This window comes from Lampris incognitus, unplaced genomic scaffold (genome assembly GCF_029633865.1).
Source record: "Lampris incognitus isolate fLamInc1 unplaced genomic scaffold, fLamInc1.hap2 H_1, whole genome shotgun sequence".
Classification (NCBI taxonomy): Eukaryota; Metazoa; Chordata; class Actinopteri; order Lampriformes; family Lampridae; genus Lampris; species Lampris incognitus.
The window spans coordinates 1,268,830-1,293,610 of record NW_026611076.1 but is presented as its reverse complement, the minus strand read 5'-3'; positions in this window follow the sequence as shown (position 1 = coordinate 1,293,610).

Below are 24,781 nucleotides of genomic sequence, written 5' to 3'. Positions count from 1 at the left end.
GTTTCTGAGGAAATCCCTTCTTTTAATACATTTTCTCACAGAAAATGAGTCTCTCACCATGGGAAAATGGCTTTTTGAAAAAGCATATTCTGGTCGAGAAATCGTGTTTTAAACAATAAAAACGACTCCCGGCCTTATTTAGTTCACATTTTTACTCTTGCTAACCTAGCCCGTATTCATAACGCACTAAACCTTTTTATCGTGTGAAACGCCTTTTCTCGACGAGAAAAGCACAATTTAATCAAAAACAAACAAAACAAGAAAAATGAATCTATTCAACAAGTCTGCAACACATCCTTAAGAGTTACATGATTTTCCCCAATGTCAATGTGTAATTTCTCCAGTTCTAATCATTGTTTAGGTTGTTGGTAGCTTGGTCCAATGCCAAACACAAGTGAATCCTTTTTATGGCTTTATACGCGTTTTCGCCTCGAGAGAAACATGATTTCACTAAAAACGTTATAGTTTAAACATGCCTGTTGTACGTGTTTGCAAACACTCAGAGCCTTAAAATAGGGTTTTCACCAATGTGCTTTTTGGTGAGAAACCATCTATTTCAAGGTTCTATGCGTTTTCAGACAAGTACAAAATGTATTTTAAGTGTTTCTGATGAAATCCCTCCTTTTAATGCATTTTCTCACAGAAAATGAGTCTCTCGCCATGGGAAAATGGCTTTTTTGAAAAAGCATATTCTGGTCGACAAATCGTGTTTTAAACAATGAAAACGACTCTCGGCCTTATTTAGTTCACATTTTTACTTTTGGTAAGCTAGCCCGTATTCATAACGCACTAAACCTTTTTTATCGCGTTAAACGCCTTTTCTCGACTAGAAAAGCACAATTTCATCAAAAACAAACAAAACAAGAAAAATGAATCTATTCAACAAGTCTGCAACACATCCTTAAGAGTTACATGATTTCCCCCAATGTCAATGTGTAATTTCTCCAGTTCTGATCATTGTTTAGGTTGTTGGTAGCTTGGTCCAATGCCAAACACAAGTGACTCCTTTTTATGGCTTTATACGCGTTTTCTCCTCGAGAGAAACATGATTTCACTAAAAACGTTATAGTTTAAACATGCCTGTTGTACGTGTTTGCAAACACTCAGAGCCTTAAAATAGGGTTTTCACCAATGTGCTTTTTGGTGAGAAACCTTCTATTTCAAGGTTCTGTGCGTTTTCAGACAAGTACAATATGTATTTTAAGTGTTTCTGATGAAATCCCTCCTTTTAATGCATTTTCTCACAGAAAACGAGTCTCGCGCCATGGGAAATTGGCTTTTTTGAAAAAGCATATTCTGGTCGAGAAATCGTGTTTTAAACAATAAAACGACTCTCGGCCTTTTTTAGTTCACATTTTTACTTTTGGTAAGCTAGCCCGTATTCATAACGCACTAAACCTTTTTTATCGCGTGAAACGCCTTTTCTCGACGAGAAAAGCACAATTTCATCAAAAACAAACAAAACAAGAAAAATGAATCTATTCAACAAGTCTGGAACACATCCTTAAGAGTTACATGATTTCACCCAATGTCAATGTGGAATTTCTCCAGGTCTGATCATTGTTTAGGTTGTTGGTAGCCTGGTCCAATGCCAAAACACAGTGAAATCTTTTTATGGCTTTAAACGTGTTTTCTCCTCGAGAGAAACATGATTTCACTAAAAACGTTATAGTTTAAACATCCCTGTCGTACGTGTGTGCAAACACTCAGAGCCTTAAAATAGGGTTTTTCACCAATGTGCTTTTTGGTGAGAAACCTTCTATTTCAAGGTTCTGTGCGTTTTCAAACAAGTGCAATATGTATTTTTAGTGTTTCTGAGGAAATCCCTTCTTTTAATACATTTTCTCACAGAAAATGAGTCTCTCACCATGGGAAAATGGCTTTTTGAAAAAGCATATTCTGGTCGAGAAATCGTGTTTTAAACAATAAAAACGACTCCCGGCCTTATTTAGTTCACATTTTTACTCTTGCTAACCTAGCCCGTATTCATAACGCACTAAACCTTTTTATCGTGTGAAACGCCTTTTCTCGACGAGAAAAGCACAATTTAAGCAAAAACAAACAAAACAAGAAAAATGAATCTATTCAACAAGTCTGCAACACATCCTTAAGAGTTACATGATTTTCCCCAATGTCAATGTGTAATTTCTCCAGTTCTGATCATTTTTTAGGTTGTTGGTAGCTTGGTCCAATGCCAAACACAAGTGAATCCTTTTTATGGCTTTATACGCGTTTTCGCCTCGAGAGAAACATGATTTCACTAAAAACGTTATAGTTTAAACATCCCTGTTGTACGTGTGTGCAAACACTCAGAGCCTTAAAATAGGGTTTTTCACCAATGTGCTTTTTGGTGAGAAACCTTCTATTTCAAGGTTCTGTGCGTTTTCAAACAAGTGCAATATGTATTTTTAGTGTTTCTGAGGAAATCCCTTCTTTTAATACATTTTCTCACAGAAAATGAGTCTCTCACCATGGGAAAATGGCTTTTTGAAAAAGCATATTCTGGTCGAGAAATCGTGTTTTAAACAATAAAAACGACTCCCGGCCTTATTTAGTTCACATTTTTACTCTTGCTAACCTAGCCCGTATTCATAACGCACTAAACCTTTTTATCGTGTGAAACGCCTTTTCTCGACGAGAAAAGCACAATTTAATCAAAAACAAACAAAACAAGAAAAATGAATCTATTCAACAAGTCTGCAACACATCCTTAAGAGTTACATGATTTCCCCCAATGTCAATGTGTAATTTCTCCAGTTCTGATCATTGTTTAGGTTGTTGGTAGCTTGGTCCAATGCCAAACACAAGTGAATCCTTTTTATGGCTTTATACGCGTTTTCGCCTCGAGAGAAACATGATTTCACTAAAAACGTTATAGTTTAAACATGCCTGTTGTACGTGTTTGCAAACACTCAGAGCCTTAAAATAGGGTTTTCACCAATGTGCTTTTTGGTGAGAAACCTTCTATTTCAAGGTTCTGTGCGTTTTCAGACAAGTACAATATGTATTTTAAGTGTTTCTGATGAAATCCCTCCTTTAATGCATTTTCTCACAGAAAATGAGTCTCTCGCCATGGGAAAATGGCTTTTTTGAAAAAGCATATTCTGGTCGAGAAATCGTGTTTTAAACAATGAAAACGACTCTCGGCCTTATTTAGTTCACATTTTTACTTTTGGTAAGCTAGCCCGTATTCATAACGCACTAAACCTTTTTTATCGCGTTAAACGCCTTTTCTCGACTAGAAAAGCACAATTTCATCAAAAACAAACAAAACAAGAAAAATGAATCTATTCAACAAGTCTGCAACACATCCTTAAGAGTTACATGATTTCCCCCAATGTCAATGTGTAATTTCTCCAGTTCTGATCATTGTTTAGGTTGTTGGTAGCTTGGTCCAATGCCAAACACAAGTGAATCCTTTTTATGGCTTTATACGCGTTTTCTCCTCGAGAGAAACATGATTTCACTAAAAACGTTATAGTTTAAACATGCCTGTTGTACGTGTTTGCAAACACTCAGAGCCTTAAAATAGGGTTTTCACCAATGTGCTTTTTGGTGAGAAACCTTCTATTTCAAGGTTCTGTGCGTTTTCAGACAAGTACAATATGTATTTTAAGTGTTTCTGATGAAATCCCTCCTTTTAATGCATTTTCTCACAGAAAACGAGTCTCTCGCCATGGGAAATTGGCTTTTTTGAAAAAGCCTATTCTGGTCGACAAATCGTGTTTTAAACAATTAAAACGACTCTCGGCCTTTTTTAGTTCACATTTTTACTTTTGGTAAGCTAGCCCGTATTCATAACGCACTAAACCTTTTTTATCGCGTTAAACGCCTTTTCTCGACTAGAAAAGCACAATTTCATCAAAAACAAACAAAACAAGAAAAATGAATCTATTCAACAAGTCTGCAACACATCCTTAAGAGTTACATGATTTCCCCCAATGTCAATGTGTAATTTCTCCAGTTCTGATCATTGTTTAGGTTGTTGGTAGCTTGGTCCAATGCCAAACACAAGTGAATCCTTTTTATGGCTTTATACGCGTTTTCTCCTCGAGAGAAACATGATTTCACTAAAAACGTTATAGTTTAAACATGCCTGTTGTATGTGTTTGCAAACACTCAGAGCCTTAAAATAGGGTTTTCACCAATGTGCTTTTTGGTGAGAAACCTTCTATTTCAAGGTTCTGTGCGTTTTCAGACAAGTACAATATGTATTTTAAGTGTTTCTGATGAAATCCCTCCTTTTAATGCATTTTCTCACAGAAAACGAGTCTCTCGCCATGGGAAATTGGCTTTTTTGAAAAAGCCTATTCTGGTCGACAAATCGTGTTTTAAACAACGAAAACGACTCTCGGCCTTTTTTAGTTCACATTTTTACTTTTGGTAAGCTAGCCCGTATTCATAACGCACTAAACCTTTTTTATCGCGTGAAACGCCTTTTCTCGACTAGAAAAGCACAATTTCATCAAAAACAAACAAAACAAGAAAAATGAATCTATTCAACAAGTCTGCAACACATCCTTAAGAGTTACATGATTTCCCCCAATGTCAATGTGTAATTTCTAAAGTTCTGATCATTGTTTAGGTTGTTGGTAGCTTGGTCCAATGCCAAACACAAGTGAATCCTTTTTATGGCTTTATACGCGTTTTCTCCTCGAGAGAAACATGATTTCACTAAAAACGTTATAGTTTAAACATGCCTGTTGTACGTGTTTGCAAACACTCAGAGCCTTAAAATAGGGTTTTCACCAATGTGCTTTTTGGTGAGAAACCTTCTATTTCAAGGTTCTGTGCGTTTTCAGACAAGTACAATATGTATTTTAAGTGTTTCTGATGAAATCCCTCCTTTTAATGCATTTTCTCACAGAAAACGAGTCTCTCGCCATGGGAAATTGGCTTTTTTGAAAAAGCATATTCTGGTCGACAAATCGTGTTTTAAACAATAAAACGACTCTCGGCCTTATTTAGTTCACATTTTTACTTTTGGTAAGCTAGCCCGTATTCATAACGCATTAAACCTTTTTTATCGCGTGAAACGCCTTTTCTCGACGAGAAAAGCACAATTTCATCAAAAACAAACAAAACAAGAAAAATGAATCTATTCAACAAGTCTGCAACACATCCTTAAGAGTTACATGATTTCACCCAATGTCAATGTGGAATTTCTCCAGTTCTGATCATTGTTTAGGTTGTTGGTAGCTTGGTCCAATGCCAAAACACAGTGAAATCTTTTTATGGCTTTAAACGTGTTTTCTCCTCGAGAGAAACATGATTTCACTAAAAACGTTATAGTTTAAACATCCCTGTTGTACGTGTGTGCACACACTCAGAGCCTTAAAATAGGGTTTTTCACCAATGTGCTTTTTGGTGAGAAACCTTCTATTTCAAGGTTCTGTGCGTTTTCAAACAAGTGCAATATGTATTTTTAGTGTTTCTGAGGAAATCCCTTCTTTTAATACATTTTCTCACAGAAAATGAGTCTCTCACCATGGGAAAATGGCTTTTTGAAAAAGCATATTCTGGTCGAGAAATCGTGTTTTAAACAATAAAAACGACTCCCGGCCTTATTTAGTTCACATTTTTACTCTTGCTAACCTAGCCCGTATTCATAACGCACTAAACCTTTTTATCGTGTGAAACGCCTTTTCTCGACGAGAAAAGCACAATTTAATCAAAAACAAACAAAACAAGAAAAATGAATCTATTCAACAAGTCTGCAACACATCCTTAAGAGTTTCATGATTTTCCCCAATGTCAATGTGTAATTTCTCCAGTTCTGATCATTTTTTAGGTTGTTGGTAGCTTGGTCCAATGCCAAACACAAGTGAATCCTTTTTATGGCTTTATACGCGTTTTCGCCTCGAGAGAAACATGATTTCACTAAAAACGTTATAGTTTAAACATGCCTGTTGTACGTGTTTGCAAACACTCAGAGCCTTAAAATAGGGTTTTCACCAATGTGCTTTTTGGTGAGAAACCATCTATTTCAAGGTTCTGTGCGTTTTCAGACAAGTACAATATGTATTTTAAGTGTTTCTGATGAAATCCCTCCTTTAATGCATTTTCTCACAGAAAATGAGTCTCTCGCCATGGGAAAATGGCTTTTTTGAAAAAGCATATTCTGGTCGACAAATCGTGTTTTAAACAATGAAAACGACTCTCGGCCTTATTTAGTTCACATTTTTACTTTTGGTAAGCTAGCCCGTATTCATAACGCACTAAACCTTTTTTATCGCGTTAAACGCCTTTTCTCGACTAGAAAAGCACAATTTCATCAAAAACAAACAAAACAAGAAAAATGAATCTATTCAACAAGTCTGCAACACATCCTTAAGAGTTACATGATTTCCCCCAATGTCAATGTGTAATTTCTCCAGTTCTGATCATTGTTTAGGTTGTTGGTAGCTTGGTCCAATGCCAAAACACAGTGAAATCTCTTTATGGCTTTAAACGTGTTTTCTCCTCGAGAGAAACATGATTTCACTAAAAACGTTATAGTTTAAACATCCCTGTTGTACGTGTGTGCAAACACTCAGAGCCTTAAGATAGGGTTTTCACCAATGTGCTTTTTGGTGAGAAACCTTCTATTTCAAGGTGCTGTGCGTTTTCAAACAAGTGCAATATGTATTTTTAGTGTTTCTGAGGAGATCCCTTCTTTTAATACATTTTCTCACAGAAAACGAGTCTCTCGCCATGGGAAATTGGCTTTTTTGAAAAAGCATTCTGGTCGACAAATCGTGTTTTAAACAATAAAACGACTCTCGGCCTTATTTAGTTCACATTTTTACTTTTGGTAAGCTAGCCCGTATTCATAACGCACTAAACCCTTTTATCGCGTTAAACGCCTTTTCTCGACTAGAAAAGCACAATTTCATCAAAAACAAACAAAACAAGAAAAATGAATCTATTCAACAAGTCTGCAACACATCCTTAAGAGTTACATGATTTCCCCCAATGTCAATGTGTAATTTCTCCAGTTCTGATCATTGTTTAGGTTGTTGGTAGCTTGGTCCAATGCCAAACACAAGTGAATCCTTTTTATGGCTTTATACGCGTTTTCTCCTCGAGAGAAACATGATTTCACTAAAAACGTTATAGTTTAAACATGCCTGTTGTACGTGTTTGCAAACACTCAGAGCCTTAAAATAGGGTTTTCACCAATGTGCTTTTTGGTGAGAAAACTTCTATTTCAAGGTTCTGTGCGTTTTCAGACAAGTACAATATGTATTTTAAGTGTTTCTGATGAAATCCCTCCTTTTAATGCATTTTCTCACAGAAAACGAGTCTCTCGCCATGGGAAATTGGCTTTTTTGAAAAAGCCTATTCTGGTCGACAAATCGTGTTTTAAACAATGAAAACGACTCTCGGCCTTTTTTAGTTCACATTTTTACTTTTGGTAAGCTAGCCCGTATTCATAACGCACTAAACCTTTTTTATCGCGTTAAACGCCTTTTCTCGACTAGAAAAGCACAATTTCATCAAAAACAAACAAAACAAGAAAAATGAATCTATTCAACAAGTCTGCAACACATCCTTAAGAGTTACATGATTTCCCCCAATGTCAATGTGTAATTTCTCCAGTTCTGATCATTGTTTAGGTTGTTGGTAGCTTGGTCCAATGCCAAACACAAGTGAATCCTTTTTATGGCTTTATACGCGTTTTCTCCTCGAGAAAAACATGATTTCACTAAAAACGTTATAGTTTAAACATGCCTGTTGTACGTGTTTGCAAACACTCAGAGCCTTAAAATAGGGTTTTCACCAATGTGCTTTTTGGTGAGAAACCTTCTGTTTCAAGGTTCTGTGCGTTTTCAGACAAGTACAATATGTATTTTAAGTGTTTCTGATGAAATCCCTCCTTTTAATGCATTTTCTCACAGAAAACGAGTCTCTCGCCATGGGAAATTGGCTTTTTTGAAAAAGCCTATTCTGGTCGACAAATCGTGTTTTAAACAATGAAAACGACTCTCGGCCTTTTTTAGTTCACATTTTTACTTTTGGTAAGCTAGCCCGTATTCATAACGCACTAAACCTTTTTTATCGCGTTAAACGCCTTTTCTCGACTAGAAAAGCACAATTTCATCAAAAACAAACAAAACAAGAAAAATGAATCTATTCAACAAGTCTGCAACACATCCTTAAGAGTTACATGATTTCCCCCAATGTCAATGTGTAATTTCTCCAGTTCTGATCATTGTTTAGGTTGTTGGTAGCTTGGTCCAATGCCAAACACAAGTGAATCCTTTTTATGGCTTTATACGCGTTTTCTCCTCGAGAAAAACATGATTTCACTAAAAACGTTATAGTTTAAACATGCCTGTTGTACGTGTTTGCAAACACTCAGAGCCTTAAAATAGGGTTTTCACCAATGTGCTTTTTGGTGAGAAACCTTCTGTTTCAAGGTTCTGTGCGTTTTCAGACAAGTACAATATGTATTTTAAGTGTTTCTGATGAAATCCCTCCTTTTAATGCATTTTCTCACAGAAAACGAGTCTCTCGCCATGGGAAATTGGCTTTTTTGAAAAAGCATATTCTGGTCGACAAATCGTGTTTTAAACAATGAAAACGACTCTCGGCCTTTTTTAGTTCACATTTTTACTTTTGGTAAGCTAGCCCGTATTCATAACGCACTAAACCTTTTTTATCGCGTGAAACGCCTTTTCTCGACGAGAAAAGCACAATTTCATCAAAAACAAACAAAACAAGAAAAATGAATCTATTCAACAAGTCTGCAACACATCCTTAAGTGTTACATGATTTCCCCCAATGTCAATGTGTAATTTCTCCAGTTCTGATCATTGTTTAGGTTGTTGGTAGCTTGGTCCAATGCCAAACACAAGTGAATCCTTTTTATGGCTTTATACGCGTTTTCTCCTCGAGAGAAACATGATTTCACTAAAAACGTTATAGTTTAAACATGCCTGTTGTACGTGTTTGCAAACACTCAGAGCCTTAAAATAGGGTTTTTACCAATGTGCTTTTTGGTGAGAAACCTTCTATTTCAAGGTTCTGTGCGTTTTCAGACAAGTACAATATGTATTTTAAGTGTTTCTGATGAAATCCCTCCTTTTAATGCATTTTCTCACAGAAAACGAGTCTCTCGCCATGGGAAATTGGCTTTTTTGAAAAAGCATATTCTGGTCGACAAATCGTGTTTTAAACAATGAAAACGACTCTCGGCCTTTTTTAGTTCACATTTTTACTTTTGGTAAGCTAGCCCGTATTCATAACGCACAAAACCTTTTTTATCGCGTGAAACGCCTTTTCTCGACGAGAAAAGCACAATTTCATCAAAAACAAACAAAACAAGAAAAATGAATCTATTCAACAAGTCTGCAACACATCCTTAAGTGTTACATGATTTCCCCCAATGTCAATGTGTAATTTCTCCAGTTCTGATCATTGTTTAGGTTGTTGGTAGCTTGGTCCAATGCCAAACACAAGTGAATCCTTTTTATGGCTTTATACGCGTTTTCTCCTCGAGAGAAACATGATTTCACTAAAAACGTTATAGTTTAAACATGCCTGTTGTACGTGTTTGCAAACACTCAGAGCCTTAAAATAGCGTTTTCACCAATGTGCTTTTTGGTGAGAAACCTTCTATTTCAAGGTTCTGTGAGTTTTCAAACAAGTGCAATATGTATTTTTAGTGTTTCTGAGGAAATCCCTTCTTTTAATACATTTTCTCACAGAAAATGAGTCTCTCACCATGGGAAAATGGCTTTTTGAAAAAGCATATTCTGGTCGAGAAATCGTGTTTTAAACAATAAAAACGACTCCCGGCCTTATTTAGTTCACATTTTTACTCTTGCTAACCTAGCCCGTATTCATAACGCACTAAACCTTTTTATCGTGTGAAACGCCTTTTCTCGACGAGAAAAGCACAATTTAATCAAAAACAAACAAAACAAGAAAAATGAATCTATTCAACAAGTCTGCAACACATCCTTAAGAGTTACATGATTTTCCCCAATGTCAATGTGTAATTTCTCCAGTTCTAATCATTGTTTAGGTTGTTGGTAGCTTGGTCCAATGCCAAACACAAGTGAATCCTTTTTATGGCTTTATACGCGTTTTCGCCTCGAGAGAAACATGATTTCACTAAAAACGTTATAGTTTAAACATGCCTGTTGTACGTGTTTGCAAACACTCAGAGCCTTAAAATAGGGTTTTCACCAATGTGCTTTTTGGTGAGAAACCATCTATTTCAAGGTTCTATGCGTTTTCAGACAAGTACAAAATGTATTTTAAGTGTTTCTGATGAAATCCCTCCTTTTAATGCATTTTCTCACAGAAAATGAGTCTCTCGCCATGGGAAAATGGCTTTTTTGAAAAAGCATATTCTGGTCGACAAATCGTGTTTTAAACAATGAAAACGACTCTCGGCCTTATTTAGTTCACATTTTTACTTTTGGTAAGCTAGCCCGTATTCATAACGCACTAAACCTTTTTTATCGCGTTAAACGCCTTTTCTCGACTAGAAAAGCACAATTTCATCAAAAACAAACAAAACAAGAAAAATGAATCTATTCAACAAGTCTGCAACACATCCTTAAGAGTTACATGATTTCCCCCAATGTCAATGTGTAATTTCTCCAGTTCTGATCATTGTTTAGGTTGTTGGTAGCTTGGTCCAATGCCAAACACAAGTGACTCCTTTTTATGGCTTTATACGCGTTTTCTCCTCGAGAGAAACATGATTTCACTAAAAACGTTATAGTTTAAACATGCCTGTTGTACGTGTTTGCAAACACTCAGAGCCTTAAAATAGGGTTTTCACCAATGTGCTTTTTGGTGAGAAACCTTCTATTTCAAGGTTCTGTGCGTTTTCAGACAAGTACAATATGTATTTTAAGTGTTTCTGATGAAATCCCTCCTTTTAATGCATTTTCTCACAGAAAACGAGTCTCGCGCCATGGGAAATTGGCTTTTTTGAAAAAGCCTATTCTGGTCGAGAAATCGTGTTTTAAACAATAAAACGACTCTCGGCCTTTTTTAGTTCACATTTTTACTTTTGGTAAGCTAGCCCGTATTCATAACGCACTAAACCTTTTTTATCGCGTGAAACGCCTTTTCTCGACGAGAAAAGCACAATTTCATCAAAAACAAACAAAACAAGAAAAATGAATCTATTCAACAAGTCTGGAACACATCCTTAAGAGTTACATGATTTCACCCAATGTCAATGTGGAATTTCTCCAGGTCTGATCATTGTTTAGGTTGTTGGTAGCCTGGTCCAATGCCAAAACACAGTGAAATCTTTTTATGGCTTTAAACGTGTTTTCTCCTCGAGAGAAACATGATTTCACTAAAAACGTTATAGTTTAAACATCCCTGTCGTACGTGTGTGCAAACACTCAGAGCCTTAAAATAGGGTTTTTCACCAATGTGCTTTTTGGTGAGAAACCTTCTATTTCAAGGTTCTGTGCGTTTTCAAACAAGTGCAATATGTATTTTTAGTGTTTCTGAGGAAATCCCTTCTTTTAATACATTTTCTCACAGAAAATGAGTCTCTCACCATGGGAAAATGGCTTTTTGAAAAAGCATATTCTGGTCGAGAAATCGTGTTTTAAACAATAAAAACGACTCCCGGCCTTATTTAGTTCACATTTTTACTCTTGCTAACCTAGCCCGTATTCATAACGCACTAAACCTTTTTATCGTGTGAAACGCCTTTTCTCGACGAGAAAAGCACAATTTAAGCAAAAACAAACAAAACAAGAAAAATGAATCTATTCAACAAGTCTGCAACACATCCTTAAGAGTTACATGATTTTCCCCAATGTCAATGTGTAATTTCTCCAGTTCTGATCATTTTTTAGGTTGTTGGTAGCTTGGTCCAATGCCAAACACAAGTGAATCCTTTTTATGGCTTTATACGCGTTTTCGCCTCGAGAGAAACATGATTTCACTAAAAACGTTATAGTTTAAACATCCCTGTTGTACGTGTGTGCAAACACTCAGAGCCTTAAAATAGGGTTTTTCACCAATGTGCTTTTTGGTGAGAAACCTTCTATTTCAAGGTTCTGTGCGTTTTCAAACAAGTGCAATATGTATTTTTAGTGTTTCTGAGGAAATCCCTTCTTTTAATACATTTTCTCACAGAAAATGAGTCTCTCACCATGGGAAAATGGCTTTTTGAAAAAGCATATTCTGGTCGAGAAATCGTGTTTTAAACAATAAAAACGACTCCCGGCCTTATTTAGTTCACATTTTTACTCTTGCTAACCTAGCCCGTATTCATAACGCACTAAACCTTTTTATCGTGTGAAACGCCTTTTCTCGACGAGAAAAGCACAATTTAATCAAAAACAAACAAAACAAGAAAAATGAATCTATTCAACAAGTCTGCAACACATCCTTAAGAGTTACATGATTTCCCCCAATGTCAATGTGTAATTTCTCCAGTTCTGATCATTGTTTAGGTTGTTGGTAGCTTGGTCCAATGCCAAACACAAGTGAATCCTTTTTATGGCTTTATACGCGTTTTCGCCTCGAGAGAAACATGATTTCACTAAAAACGTTATAGTTTAAACATGCCTGTTGTACGTGTTTGCAAACACTCAGAGCCTTAAAATAGGGTTTTCACCAATGTGCTTTTTGGTGAGAAACCTTCTATTTCAAGGTTCTGTGCGTTTTCAGACAAGTACAATATGTATTTTAAGTGTTTCTGATGAAATCCCTCCTTTAATGCATTTTCTCACAGAAAATGAGTCTCTCGCCATGGGAAAATGGCTTTTTTGAAAAAGCATATTCTGGTCGAGAAATCGTGTTTTAAACAATGAAAACGACTCTCGGCCTTATTTAGTTCACATTTTTACTTTTGGTAAGCTAGCCCGTATTCATAACGCACTAAACCTTTTTTATCGCGTTAAACGCCTTTTCTCGACTAGAAAAGCACAATTTCATCAAAAACAAACAAAACAAGAAAAATGAATCTATTCAACAAGTCTGCAACACATCCTTAAGAGTTACATGATTTCCCCCAATGTCAATGTGTAATTTCTCCAGTTCTGATCATTGTTTAGGTTGTTGGTAGCTTGGTCCAATGCCAAACACAAGTGAATCCTTTTTATGGCTTTATACGCGTTTTCTCCTCGAGAGAAACATGATTTCACTAAAAACGTTATAGTTTAAACATGCCTGTTGTACGTGTTTGCAAACACTCAGAGCCTTAAAATAGGGTTTTCACCAATGTGCTTTTTGGTGAGAAACCTTCTATTTCAAGGTTCTGTGCGTTTTCAGACAAGTACAATATGTATTTTAAGTGTTTCTGATGAAATCCCTCCTTTTAATGCATTTTCTCACAGAAAACGAGTCTCTCGCCATGGGAAATTGGCTTTTTTGAAAAAGCCTATTCTGGTCGACAAATCGTGTTTTAAACAATGAAAACGACTCTCGGCCTTTTTTAGTTCACATTTTTACTTTTGGTAAGCTAGCCCGTATTCATAACGCACTAAACCTTTTTTATCGCGTTAAACGCCTTTTCTCGACTAGAAAAGCACAATTTCATCAAAAACAAACAAAACAAGAAAAATGAATCTATTCAACAAGTCTGCAACACATCCTTAAGAGTTACATGATTTCCCCCAATGTCAATGTGTAATTTCTCCAGTTCTGATCATTGTTTAGGTTGTTGGTAGCTTGGTCCAATGCCAAACACAAGTGAATCCTTTTTATGGCTTTATACGCGTTTTCTCCTCGAGAGAAACATGATTTCACTAAAAACGTTATAGTTTAAACATGCCTGTTGTATGTGTTTGCAAACACTCAGAGCCTTAAAATAGGGTTTTCACCAATGTGCTTTTTGGTGAGAAACCTTCTATTTCAAGGTTCTGTGCGTTTTCAGACAAGTACAATATGTATTTTAAGTGTTTCTGATGAAATCCCTCCTTTTAATGCATTTTCTCACAGAAAACGAGTCTCTCGCCATGGGAAATTGGCTTTTTTGAAAAAGCCTATTCTGGTCGACAAATCGTGTTTTAAACAACGAAAACGACTCTCGGCCTTTTTTAGTTCACATTTTTACTTTTGGTAAGCTAGCCCGTATTCATAACGCACTAAACCTTTTTTATCGCGTGAAACGCCTTTTCTCGACTAGAAAAGCACAATTTCATCAAAAACAAACAAAACAAGAAAAATGAATCTATTCAACAAGTCTGCAACACATCCTTAAGAGTTACATGATTTCCCCCAATGTCAATGTGTAATTTCTAAAGTTCTGATCATTGTTTAGGTTGTTGGTAGCTTGGTCCAATGCCAAACACAAGTGAATCCTTTTTATGGCTTTATACGCGTTTTCTCCTCGAGAGAAACATGATTTCACTAAAAACGTTATAGTTTAAACATGCCTGTTGTACGTGTTTGCAAACACTCAGAGCCTTAAAATAGGGTTTTCACCAATGTGCTTTTTGGTGAGAAACCTTCTATTTCAAGGTTCTGTGCGTTTTCAGACAAGTACAATATGTATTTTAAGTGTTTCTGATGAAATCCCTCCTTTTAATGCATTTTCTCACAGAAAACGAGTCTCTCGCCATGGGAAATTGGCTTTTTTGAAAAAGCATATTCTGGTCGACAAATCGTGTTTTAAACAATAAAACGACTCTCGGCCTTATTTAGTTCACATTTTTACTTTTGGTAAGCTAGCCCGTATTCATAACGCATTAAACCTTTTTTATCGCGTGAAACGCCTTTTCTCGACGAGAAAAGCACAATTTCATCAAAAACAAACAAAACAAGAAAAATGAATCTATTCAACAAGTCTGCAACACATCCTTAAGAGTTACATGATTTCACCCAATGTCAATGTGGAATTTCTCCAGTTCTGATCATTGTTTAGGTTGTTGGTAGCTTGGTCCAATGCCAAAACACAGTGAAATCTTTTTATGGCTTTAAACGTGTTTTCTCCTCGAGAGAAACATGATTTCACTAAAAACGTTATAGTTTAAACATCCCTGTTGTACGTGTGTGCACACACTCAGAGCCTTAAAATAGGGTTTTTCACCAATGTGCTTTTTGGTGAGAAACCTTCTATTTCAAGGTTCTGTGCGTTTTCAAACAAGTGCAATATGTATTTTTAGTGTTTCTGAGGAAATCCCTTCTTTTAATACATTTTCTCACAGAAAATGAGTCTCTCACCATGGGAAAATGGCTTTTTGAAAAAGCATATTCTGGTCGAGAAATCGTGTTTTAAACAATAAAAACGACTCCCGGCCTTATTTAGTTCACATTTTTACTCTTGCTAACCTAGCCCGTATTCATAACGCACTAAACCTTTTTATCGTGTGAAACGCCTTTTCTCGACGAGAAAAGCACAATTTAATCAAAAACAAACAAAACAAGAAAAATGAATCTATTCAACAAGTCTGCAACACATCCTTAAGAGTTTCATGATTTTCCCCAATGTCAATGTGTAATTTCTCCAGTTCTGATCATTTTTTAGGTTGTTGGTAGCTTGGTCCAATGCCAAACACAAGTGAATCCTTTTTATGGCTTTATACGCGTTTTCGCCTCGAGAGAAACATGATTTCACTAAAAACGTTATAGTTTAAACATGCCTGTTGTACGTGTTTGCAAACACTCAGAGCCTTAAAATAGGGTTTTCACCAATGTGCTTTTTGGTGAGAAACCATCTATTTCAAGGTTCTGTGCGTTTTCAGACAAGTACAATATGTATTTTAAGTGTTTCTGATGAAATCCCTCCTTTAATGCATTTTCTCACAGAAAATGAGTCTCTCGCCATGGGAAAATGGCTTTTTTGAAAAAGCATATTCTGGTCGACAAATCGTGTTTTAAACAATGAAAACGACTCTCGGCCTTATTTAGTTCACATTTTTACTTTTGGTAAGCTAGCCCGTATTCATAACGCACTAAACCTTTTTTATCGCGTTAAACGCCTTTTCTCGACTAGAAAAGCACAATTTCATCAAAAACAAACAAAACAAGAAAAATGAATCTATTCAACAAGTCTGCAACACATCCTTAAGAGTTACATGATTTCCCCCAATGTCAATGTGTAATTTCTCCAGTTCTGATCATTGTTTAGGTTGTTGGTAGCTTGGTCCAATGCCAAAACACAGTGAAATCTCTTTATGGCTTTAAACGTGTTTTCTCCTCGAGAGAAACATGATTTCACTAAAAACGTTATAGTTTAAACATCCCTGTTGTACGTGTGTGCAAACACTCAGAGCCTTAAGATAGGGTTTTCACCAATGTGCTTTTTGGTGAGAAACCTTCTATTTCAAGGTGCTGTGCGTTTTCAAACAAGTGCAATATGTATTTTTAGTGTTTCTGAGGAGATCCCTTCTTTTAATACATTTTCTCACAGAAAACGAGTCTCTCGCCATGGGAAATTGGCTTTTTTGAAAAAGCATTCTGGTCGACAAATCGTGTTTTAAACAATAAAACGACTCTCGGCCTTATTTAGTTCACATTTTTACTTTTGGTAAGCTAGCCCGTATTCATAACGCACTAAACCCTTTTATCGCGTTAAACGCCTTTTCTCGACTAGAAAAGCACAATTTCATCAAAAACAAACAAAACAAGAAAAATGAATCTATTCAACAAGTCTGCAACACATCCTTAAGAGTTACATGATTTCCCCCAATGTCAATGTGTAATTTCTCCAGTTCTGATCATTGTTTAGGTTGTTGGTAGCTTGGTCCAATGCCAAACACAAGTGAATCCTTTTTATGGCTTTATACGCGTTTTCTCCTCGAGAGAAACATGATTTCACTAAAAACGTTATAGTTTAAACATGCCTGTTGTACGTGTTTGCAAACACTCAGAGCCTTAAAATAGGGTTTTCACCAATGTGCTTTTTGGTGAGAAAACTTCTATTTCAAGGTTCTGTGCGTTTTCAGACAAGTACAATATGTATTTTAAGTGTTTCTGATGAAATCCCTCCTTTTAATGCATTTTCTCACAGAAAACGAGTCTCTCGCCATGGGAAATTGGCTTTTTTGAAAAAGCCTATTCTGGTCGACAAATCGTGTTTTAAACAATGAAAACGACTCTCGGCCTTTTTTAGTTCACATTTTTACTTTTGGTAAGCTAGCCCGTATTCATAACGCACTAAACCTTTTTTATCGCGTTAAACGCCTTTTCTCGACTAGAAAAGCACAATTTCATCAAAAACAAACAAAACAAGAAAAATGAATCTATTCAACAAGTCTGCAACACATCCTTAAGAGTTACATGATTTCCCCCAATGTCAATGTGTAATTTCTCCAGTTCTGATCATTGTTTAGGTTGTTGGTAGCTTGGTCCAATGCCAAACACAAGTGAATCCTTTTTATGGCTTTATACGCGTTTTCTCCTCGAGAAAAACATGATTTCACTAAAAACGTTATAGTTTAAACATGCCTGTTGTACGTGTTTGCAAACACTCAGAGCCTTAAAATAGGGTTTTCACCAATGTGCTTTTTGGTGAGAAACCTTCTGTTTCAAGGTTCTGTGCGTTTTCAGACAAGTACAATATGTATTTTAAGTGTTTCTGATGAAATCCCTCCTTTTAATGCATTTTCTCACAGAAAACGAGTCTCTCGCCATGGGAAATTGGCTTTTTTGAAAAAGCATATTCTGGTCGACAAATCGTGTTTTAAACAATGAAAACGACTCTCGGCCTTTTTTAGTTCACATTTTTACTTTTGGTAAGCTAGCCCGTATTCATAACGCACTAAACCTTTTTTATCGCGTGAAACGCCTTTTCTCGACGAGAAAAGCACAATTTCATCAAAAACAAACAAAACAAGAAAAATGAATCTATTCAACAAGTCTGCAACACATCCTTAAGTGTTACATGATTTCCCCCAATGTCAATGTGTAATTTCTCCAGTTCTGATCATTGTTTAGGTTGTTGGTAGCTTGGTCCAATGCCAAACACAAGTGAATCCTTTTTATGGCTTTATACGCGTTTTCTCCTCGAGAGAAACATGATTTCACTAAAAACGTTATAGTTTAAACATGCCTGTTGTACGTGTTTGCAAACACTCAGAGCCTTAAAATAGGGTTTTTACCAATGTGCTTTTTGGTGAGAAACCTTCTATTTCAAGGTTCTGTGCGTTTTCAGACAAGTACAATATGTATTTTAAGTGTTTCTGATGAAATCCCTCCTTTTAATGCATTTTCTCACAGAAAACGAGTCTCTCGCCATGGGAAATTGGCTTTTTTGAAAAAGCATATTCTGGTCGACAAATCGTGTTTTAAACAATGAAAACGACTCTCGGCCTTTTTTAGTTCACATTTTTACTTTTGGTAAGCTAGCCCGTATTCATAACGCACAAAACCTTTTTTATCGCGTGAAACGCCTTTTCTCGACGAGAAAAGCACAATTTCATCAAAAACAAACAAAACAAGAAAAATGAATCTATTCAACAAGTCTGCAACACATCCTTAAGTGTTACATGATTTCCCCCAATGTCAATGTGTAATTTCTCCAGTTCTGATCATTGTTTAGGTTGTTGGTAGCTTGGTCCAATGCCAAACACAAGTGAATCCTTTTTATGGCTTTATACGCGTTTTCTCCTCGAGAGAAACATGATTTCACTAAAAACGTTATAGTTTAAACATGCCTGTTGTACGTGTTTGCAAACACTCAGAGCCTTAAAATAGGGTTTTCACCAATGTGCTTTTTGGTGAGAAACCTTCTATTTCAAGGTTCTGTGCGTTTTCAGACAAGTACAATATGTATTTTAAGTGTTTCTGATGAAATCCCTCCTTTTAATGCATTTTCTCACAGAAAACGAGTCTCTCGCCATGGGAAATTGGCTTTTTTGAAAAAGCATTCTGGTCGACAAATCGTGTTTTAAACAATAAAACGACTCTCGGCCTTATTTAGTTCACATTTTTACTTTTGGTAAGCTAGCCCGTATTCATAACGCACTAAACCCTTTTATCGCGTTAAACGCCTTTTCTCGACTAGAAAAGCACAATTTCATCAAAAACAAACAAAACAAGAAAAATGAATCTATTCAACAAGTCTGCAACACATCCTTAAGAGTTACATGATTTCCCCCAATGTCAATGTGTAATTTCTCCAGTTCTGATCATTGTTTAGGTTGTTGGTAGCTTGGTCCAATGCCAAACACAAGTGAATCCTTTTTATGGCTTTATACGCGTTTTCTCCTCGAGAGAAACATGATTTCACTAAAAACGTTATAGTTTAAACATGCCTGTTGTACGTGTTTGCAAATACTCAGAGCCTTAAAATAGGGTTTTCACCAATGTGCTTTTTGGTGAGAAACCTTCTATTTCAAGGTTCTGTGCGTTTTCAGACAAGTACAATATGTATTTTAAGTGTTTCTGATGAAATCCCTCCTTTTAATGCATTTTCTCACAGAAAACGAGTCTCTCGCCATGGGAAATTGGCTTTTTTGAAAAAGCATATTCTGGTCGACAAATCGTGTTTTAAACAATAAAACGACTCTCGGCCTTATTTAGTTCACATTTTTACTTTTGGTAAGCTAGCCAGTATTCATAACGCATTAAACCTTTTTTATCGCGTGAAACGCCTTTTCTCGACGAGAAAAGCACAATTTCATCAAAAACAAACAAAACAAGAAAAATGAATCTATTCAACAAGTCTGCAACACATCCTTAAGAGTTACATGATTTCCCCCAATGTCAATGTGTAATTTCTCCAGTTCTGATCATTGTTTAGGTTGTTGGTAGCTTGGTCCAATGCCAAACACAAGTGAATCCTTTTTATGGCTTTATACGCGTTTTCTCCTCGAGAGAAACATGATTTCACTAAAAACGTTATAGTTTAAACATGCCTGTTGTACGTGTTTGCAAATACTCAGAGCCTTAAAATAGGGTTTTCACCAATGTGCTTTTTGGTGAGAAACCTTCTATTTCAAGGTTCTGTGCGTTTTCAGACAAGTACAATATGTATTTTAAGTGTTTCTGATGAAATCCCTCCTTTTAATGCATTTTCTCACAGAAAACGAGTCTCTCGCCATGGGAAATTGGCTTTTTTGAAAAAGCATATTCTGGTCGACAAATCGTGTTTTAAACAATAAAACGACTCTCGGCCTTATTTAGTTCACATTTTTACTTTTGGTAAGCTAGCCCGTATTCATAACGCATTAAACCTTTTTTATCGCGTGAAACGCCTTTTCTCGACGAGAAAAGCACAATTTCATCAAAAACAAACAAAACAAGAAAAATGAATCTATTCAACAAGTCTGCAACACATCCTTAAGAGTTACATGATTTCACCCAATGTCAATGTGGAATTTCTCCAGTTCTGATCATTGTTTAGGTTGTTGGTAGCTTGGTCCAATGCCAAAACACAGTGAAATCTTTTTATGGCTTTAAACGTGTTTTCTCCTCGAGAGAAACATGATTTCACTAAAAACGTTATAGTTTAAACATCCCTGTTGTACGTGTGTGCAAACACTCAGAGCCTTAAGATAGGGTTTTCACCAATGTGCTTTTTGGTGAGAAACCTTCTATTTCAAGGTGCTGTGCGTTTTCAAACAAGTGCAATATGTATTTTTAGTGTTTCTGAGGAGATCCCTTCTTTTAATACATTTTCTCACAGAAAATGAGTCTCTCACCATGGGAAAATGGCTTTTTGAAAAAGCATATTCTGGTCGAGAAATCGTGTTTTAAACAATAAAAACGACTCCCGGCCTTATTTAGTTCACATTTTTACTCTTGCTAACCTAGCCCGTATTCATAACGCACTAAACCTTTTTATCGTGTGAAACGCCTTTTCTCGACTAGAAAAGCACAATTTCATCAAAAACAAACAAAACAAGAAAAATGAATCTATTCAACAAGTCTGCAACACATCCTTAAGAGTTACATGATTTCCCCCAATGTCAATGTGTAATTTCTCCAGTTCTGATCATTGTTTAGGTTGTTGGTAGCTTGGTCCAATGCCAAACACAAGTGAATCCTTTTTATGGCTTTATACGCGTTTTCTCCTCGAGAGAAACATGATTTCACTAAAAACGTTATAGTTTAAACATGCCTGTTGTACGTGTTTGCAAACACTCAGAGCCTTAAAATAGGGTTTTTACCAATGTGCTTTTTGGTGAGAAACCTTCTATTTCAAGGTTCTGTGCGTTTTCAGACAAGTACAATATGTATTTTAAGTGTTTCTGATGAAATCCCTCCTTTTAATGCATTTTCTCACAGAAAACGAGTCTCTCGCCATGGGAAATTGGCTTTTTTGAAAAAGCATATTCTGGTCGACAAATCGTGTTTTAAACAATGAAAACGACTCTCGGCCTTTTTTAGTTCACATTTTTACTTTTGGTAAGCTAGCCCGTATTCATAACGCACTAAACCCTTTTATCGCGTTAAACGCCTTTTCTCGACTAGAAAAGCACAATTTCATCAAAAACAAACAAAACAAGAAAAATGAATCTATTCAACAAGTCTGCAACACATCCTTAAGAGTTACATGATTTCCCCCAATGTCAATGTGTAATTTCTCCAGTTCTGATCATTGTTTAGGTTGTTGGTAGCTTGGTCCAATGCCAAACACAAGTGAATCCTTTTTATGGCTTTATACGCGTTTTCTCCTCGAGAGAAACATGATTTCACTAAAAACGTTATAGTTTAAACATGCCTGTTGTACGTGTTTGCAAACACTCAGAGCCTTAAAATAGGGTTTTCACCAATGTGCTTTTTGGTGAGAAACCTTCTATTTCAAGGTTCTGTGCGTTTTCAGACAAGTACAATATGTATTTTAAGTGTTTCTGATGAAATCCCTCCTTTTAATGCATTTTCTCACAGAAAACGAGTCTCTCGCCATGGGAAATTGGCTTTTTTGAAAAAGCATATTCTGGTCGAGAAATCGTGTTTTAAACAATAAAACGACTCTCGGCCTTATTTAGTTCACATTTTTACTTTTGGTAAGCTAGCCCGTATTCATAACGCACTAAACCCTTTTATCGCGTTAAACGCCTTTTCTCGACTAGAAAAGCACAATTTCATCAAAAACAAACAAAACAAGAAAAATGAATCTATTCAACAAGTCTGCAACACATCCTTAAGAGTTACATGATTTCCCCCAATGTCAATGTGTAATTTCTCCAGTTCTGATCATTGTTTAGGTTGTTGGTAGCTTGGTCCAATGCCAAACACAAGTGAATCCTTTTTATGGCTTTATACGCGTTTTCTCCTCGAGAGAAACATGATTTCACTAAAAACGTTATAGTTTAAACATGCCTGTTGTACGTGTTTGCAAACACTCAGATCCTTTAAAATAGGGTTTTCACCAATGTGCTTTTTGGTGAGAAACCTTCTATTTCAAGGTTCTGTGCTTTTTCAGACAAGTACAATATGTATTTTAAGTGTTTCTGATGAAATCCCTCCTTTTAATGCATTTTCTCACAGAAAACGAGTCTCTCGCCATGGGAAATTGGCTTTTTTGAAAAAGCATATTCTGGTCGAGAAATCGTGTTTTAAACAATAAAACGACTCTCGGCCTTATTTAGTTCACATTTTTACTTTTGGTAAGCTAGCCCGTATTCATAACGCACTAAACCTTTTTATCGCGTTAAACGCCTTTTCTCGACTAGAAAAGCACAATTTCATCAAAAACAAACAAAACAAGAAAAATGAATCTATTCAACAAGTCTGCAACACATCCTTAAGAGTTACATGATTTCCCCCAATGTCAATGTGTAATTTCTCCAGTTCTGATCATTGTTTAGGTTGTTGGTAGCTTGGTCCAATGCCAAACACAAGTGAATCCTTTTTATGGCTTTATACGCGTTTTCTCCTCGAGAGAAACATGATTTCACTAAAAACGTTATAGTTTAAACATGCCTGTTGTACGTGTTTGCAAACACTCAGAGCCTTAAAATAGGGTTTTCACCAATGTGCTTTTTGGTGAGAAACCTTCTATTTCAAGGTTCTGTGCGTTTTCAGACAAGTACAATATGTATTTTAAGTGTTTCTGATGAAATCCCTCCTTTTAATGCATTTTCTCACAGAAAACGAGTCTCTCGCCATGGGAAATTGGCTTTTTTGAAAAAGCATATTCTGGTCGAGAAATCGTGTTTTAAACAATAAAACGACTCTCGGCCTTATTTAGTTCACATTTTTACTTTTGGTAAGCTAGCCCGTATTCATAACGCACTAAACCCTTTTATCGCGTTAAACGCCTTTTCTCGACTAGAAAAGCACAATTTCATCAAAAACAAACAAAACAAGAAAAATGAATCTATTCAACAAGTCTGCAACACATCCTTAAGAGTTACATGATTTTCCCCAATGTCAATGTGTAATTTCTCCAGTTCTGATCATTGTTTAGGTTGTTGGTAGCTTGGTCCAATGCCAAACACAAGTGAATCCTTTTTATGGCTTTATACGCGTTTTCTCCTCGAGAGAAACATGATTTCACTAAAAACGTTATAGTTTAAACATGCCTGTTGTACGTGTTTGCAAACACTCAGAGCCTTAAAATAGGGTTTTTACCAATGTGCTTTTTGGTGAGAAACCTTCTATTTCAAGGTTCTGTGCGTTTTCAGACAAGTACAATATGTATTTTAAGTGTTTCTGATGAAATCCCTCCTTTTAATGCATTTTCTCACAGAAAACGAGTCTCTCGCCATGGGAAATTGGCTTTTTTGAAAAAGCATATTCTGGTCGACAAATCGTGTTTTAAACAATGAAAACGACTCTCGGCCTTTTTTAGTTCACATTTTTACTTTTGGTAAGCTAGCCCGTATTCATAACGCACTAAACCTTTTTTATCGCGTGAAACGCCTTTTCTCGACTAGAAAAGCACAATTTCATCAAAAACAAACAAAACAAGAAAAATGAATCTATTCAACAAGTCTGCAACACATCCTTAAGAGTTACATGATTTCCCCCAATGTCAATGTGTAATTTCTCCAGTTCTGATCATTGTTTAGGTTGTTGGTAGCTTGGTCCAATGCCAAACACAAGTGAATCCTTTTTATGGCTTTATACGCGTTTTCTCCTCGAGAGAAACATGATTTCACTAAAAACGTTATAGTTTAAACATGCCTGTTGTACGTGTTTGCAAACACTCAGAGCCTTAAAATGGGGTTTTCACCAATGTGCTTTTTGGTGAGAAACCTTCTATTTCAAGGTTCTGTGCGTTTTCAGACAAGTACAATATGTATTTTAAGTGTTTCTGATGAAATCCCTCCTTTTAATGCATTTTCTCACAGAAAACGAGTCTCTCGCCATGGGAACATGGCTTTTTTGAAAAAGCATATTCTGGTCGAGAAATCCTGTTTTAAACAATAAAACGACTCTCGGCCTTATTTAGTTCACATTTTTACTTTTGGTAAGCTAGCCCGTATTCATAACGCACTAAACCCTTTTATCGCGTTAAACGCCTTTTCTCGACTAGAAAAGCACAATTTCATCAAAAACAAACAAAACAAGAAAAATGAATCTATTCAACAAGTCTGCAACACATCCTTAAGAGTTACATGATTTCCCCCAATGTCAATGTGTAATTTCTCCAGTTCTGATCATTGTTTAGGTTGTTGGTAGCTTGGTCCAATGCCAAACACAAGTGAATCCTTTTTATGGCTTTATACGCGTTTTCTCCTCGAGAGAAACATGATTTCACTAAAAACGTTATAGTTTAAACATGCCTGTTGTACGTGTTTGCAAACACTCAGAGCCTTAAAATAGGGTTTTCACCAATGTGCTTTTTGGTGAGAAACCTTCTATTTCAAGGTTCTGTGCGTTTTCAGACAAGTACAATATGTATTTTAAGTGTTTCTGATGAAATCCCTCCTTTTAATGCATTTTCTCACAGAAAACGAGTCTCTCGCCA